Below are 4606 nucleotides of genomic sequence, written 5' to 3'. Positions count from 1 at the left end.
GATGTGAGAATCATTGATTGGCTACCTCCTGCACGCCCCACATGAGGGATAGAGCCCGCAATCCAGGTATGTGCCCTGAATGAGAATGGAACCATGACCTCCTAGTTTATTGGTCAATGCTCAACCACTGAGCCACTCCAGCCAGGCACCAGTTTTATATTAATATTTGAATAGGTCCACAGGTTGTATGAAGTGAGAAGGACCTGGGGAGGTAAGGCATGACAGGGGCAGGTTTCTTGGACAGTGAAGGGCTCTCCAAGGAGTTGGCAATTGAACCAAGCTGTGAACAAAGTGAGGGGGCTCATGGCCTGGTTGTTCTGATCCCTGTGGCACAGATGTGGCTCAACCCACTGCAAATGCCACAGCGGCATGGTGTGGAAGGACCCACACGCACCTCCCTTAAGAAAACTTTAGTGGGGAGCATTGATGTCTGACAGCCTAGCTGAGCTGCCACACCTCCAGATCTGCTGCATTTCATCTCTATGTGAGTCATAGAGAGATAGGAGAAAGAAAATACCTGGGGTATTGAAATCACTGCATGTGCATTTCTCTGTTGCAGCATTCAGAACTATTTCACAATCTCGTAGTTGATAGATGACATTTAAAATCTCCAAAATTTATAGGGAACTCATACAACTTAACAAAAGGAAGATAAACCATCCAATCAAAAAATGGGCAAAGGACCTAAATAGACACTTTTCAAAAGTGTATATACAGAAGGTCAAGAGACATATGAAAAAATATTCAAAGTCACTAATCATCTGAAAGATGCAAATCAGAATGACAATGAGGTACCATCTCACACCTGTCAGAATGACTATCATCAACAAATCGACAGATGAGAAGTGTTGGAGAGGATGTGAAGGAAAAGGAACCCTGTGCACTGCTGGTGGGAACGCAGACTGGTACAGCCACTGTGGGGAAACAGTATAGAGTTTCCTCAAAAAATTAAAAATGGAACTCCCATTTGACCCAGTAATCCCACTTCTAGGAATATATCCCAAGAAATAAGAAAGGATATATGCACCCCTATGTTCATTGCAACACAATTTACAATAGCTAAGATTTGAAAACAGCCTAAGTGCCCATCAGCAGATAAATGGATTAAAAATGTGGCCAGGGAATGAGGGGGTAAGAGATCAACCAAAGGACTTGTATACATGCATATGAGCAAAACCAATGGACACAGAGATAGTAGAGAGGTGAAGGCATGTGCTGGGGGGTAGGAGCAGCTGGGGAGAGATCAATGAGGGGGGGGGGGGAAGACATATGTAATACTCTCAACAATAAAGAGTTTAAATTTAAAAAGAAAAGAAAAATCAATGATTTACAATGATGGCTGGGAATTTTCATGAGCCCTTATATATGTTATAGAATCTTATATTTAGTTAAATCCTCATTCACAAGTAAGGACAAAATAAAAGCCTATCTATTTATACAAGCATAGTTTATATTCCCAACTACCTTCATTAAAAGGATGGGTAAAAAAGAATGCACTAAAACAAGAAGAAAGATGAACCCAGGGGAAAGACAGGGTAATCACAGAAACAGTCATATTGTTAAATTTAATAATCCGATGACTGCAAAAACCAAAACTTATTGTTCAAAACTAAATTCTAAATAACAATTAGCAAATAAGAAAGTTAATAATGTTAGGTCTTTTGGAAAGTCTAAGGAACTGGAAAGAATAGGCCTGCATTCCTTCAGGTCAAGTGCCTGGAGCTGAGTAGATACTGAAGTCAGTATCTTCATTCACTTAATTTATCATTCTTTGATGCCCATATTTTATGAGTATGATTCAATGAATTAGTGACAGAGCAGAAGTTAGAAAATTAGGATCCAGGATCCTCTTGTCCATTACATCAGTGCAATTTTTTTTGCACACATGCCAATCTTAAGGAGTCTTTGAAATTCTTATTCTCATTGGAAACTCACCTCAGACAGTGGTAACCTATCAGATGGTGGACATTCCTTTCCATACTTGTCTCCATGAAAGTCTCTTCTTGCATAAAAGCTAGCCAAACCCAGATCATCTTACATATGACTGCACAAGGAAGAGGCTAATTTCTTTCATATGAGTTGACCTATGGCACCTTTCATTATTCCTCTCACAGGATGCTGTTCCCACAAAAAACTTCTTATCTGCTCCTTCCTTCTCACGTGCCTGCTCTGCCACTGTGTGGTACTCAGATGTCAAAGCAACGGTGAATTGGCGGACTGTCAAGTCTGCTCCTGAGTTTGGGTTCCTTGCAACACCAGATGCTTCCAGTCACCTGGGAAGTCACTCTGACAATAGCTACATATCAAGTTCAAGGTCAAAGTGAATTCTCAGCAAATGCTGCAAAAATAGAAGTTTTCAGCCATTGTTTAAATAATTTATAACAGCAGGAAGTATGCCTACTTGAAAAATGAGAGGGAAGATTCCAAGTAAATGACATTTTTCTATTATGTCATAGAGGATAAAGAGTTGGGCATCTTCACCCAGAAAGACATGTGTTTAAGTGACGATGATGCAGTCAAATCCCTGAGTTCTAATCTAATGTTGCTCGTCCTCTGTCACTGACCAAAACTGAAGGTTCTGACAGATAAAGAAGCAACATGTCAACCCTACACAGCATATTCAAGCAAGGGATGATTTTTTTTTTGTCCAGAAAAAGGAAATGCTGTGTCACCGTTTATTTGAAGCAGATCGAAGGAGGGCATTTGGTACCAGCTCTCTGTTGTCTGGGAAGCTAATGCAATTTCCTGTTTTAAAATTTTGCCCTCAGATGTAGGAAAAGCCAAAGACCTACTCTGTCGCCACAGAGTAGTGCCAACTCCTGCTGGAGGCTGGAGGCAGGAGGCTTACTCGCTACCTGATAGAGATGATGAGGGAAGTAGCTAGTAGACATCAGGGGCAAAAACACTCCATCACAGGGGAACCAGGACCAGGGTCCTAAACCAGGAATGTGCCTGGGGTGTGTAAAGAATTGAGGAAACCAGTGTAACTGGGGCAGAGCAGAGTGGTGGAGCAAGGGGAAATGGAGCATATGAAATCAGAACGGAGCCAAAGACAGGATCACATAAGACCTTGAAGATCTCTGTGCTCACTACCTTCTACTCCTGTTGAGCCAGGGCGTACTGGAAGCTGCCATGTAAAGGACTAATATCCAAGTGCATTTAAGTATGTTTGCAACCACCAAGCATGCAAATCCATGTTTTCAACTGTCCATTTTATGAAATCTAAATACAGATCAAGTATTTCCAATGAAAATTTGGTGTCCGAATTGTGATGGGTTCTAAGTATAAAATGCACAGTGGTTAACATGAGAAAAACTGTAAAATATCTCATTTGCAATTTTTATATTTACTTGCATATAGAAATGGTAATATTCTGGGTATACTGTGTTAAATAAAACATGAAAATTAATTCAATATGTTTCTCTTACTTTTTAATGTGACTACTAGAAAATTTGTAATTGTATTATATGGCTTACATTATAATTCTGCTGGACAGTACTACTTTGGAATAATTACTGTAAAACTTTAATATGCATAAGAACAACCTAAGGAGCTTCTTACCATGTGATTCACCAATTCACTGCAAGAGTCCAAAATAGGTCTAGGGTTGATCCCAAGACCTACTTCTTAAGCAAGCACTCCCAGTGGATGCTGAGTGGTCTGAAGACCCCTGCTCTATAAAGAGAGCCCACAGTCTTGATTTTGCTAGTTTAAGATAAAGGCCCAAATCTTCATCAGAGAGTCATGGTGGAAATGGCCATACCTCTTCTGCAAACCAACAACTACCTGCTCTACTATTCTTTGGTCTAGATCCCCAAACCAGTTTCTTGCTTGAATTACCTGTCAACTATTGCCATGAATTTCAGGGGCTGAAATTACTTGCCAGATGGGACTCCAGTCAACATTTCTCCCTCCTTCTCATCTGACCCAATACTCTGTCTACTCCACTGAACTAGCCACTTCCCACAGCAGGGCTCTCTGAGCCCAGCCTATTCCATTGCATAAGATATTCACATCTTTAAAAATATATTACAAACACCATCATTTACGTAAAAATGTACTAATTCTAAGCAGCTTTCACTTATATGTCGAGTTTTAAAGTTATTAAGACAACTATTAAAGACTAAAACTAGGTTGGTAAAAAACAATCCAGTTCTCACTGGCCATTTGACTTCATCAAAAGTCAAAAAGTCCCAAGCAAATGTAATGTCAGTTCATTTTAATACATTTTTTCACATCTATTTTATTTTCCTTACTTAATTTTTTCATTATAGTAGACAGGATTTTTTTTTTTAATTCAGGTAACATAAGAATTATCCACAATCTTACCATACAGAAATAGAACTTGTACTCCTTCTGGAGTATTTCTTTTTAATTCTTTTTACATGGTTTTGATTTTATTCTACATATAGTTGGGCATACTATTTTTTCACTCAACATTTTTGGATTCATCAAACTATTCTATTTCTTTAAAATATACAGTTCTCTTGCTCTAACCGGTTTGGCTCAGTGGACAGAGTGTCGGCCTGCGGACTGGAGGGTCCCAGGTTCCATCCCGGTCAAGGGCATGTACCTTGGTTGCGGGCACATCCCCAGTAGGGGGCGT

This window comes from Myotis davidii, unplaced genomic scaffold, assembly GCF_000327345.1.
Source record: "Myotis davidii unplaced genomic scaffold, ASM32734v1 scaffold575, whole genome shotgun sequence".
NCBI lineage: Eukaryota > Metazoa > Chordata > Mammalia > Chiroptera > Vespertilionidae > Myotis > Myotis davidii.
This window is presented reverse-complemented; position numbering follows the sequence as displayed.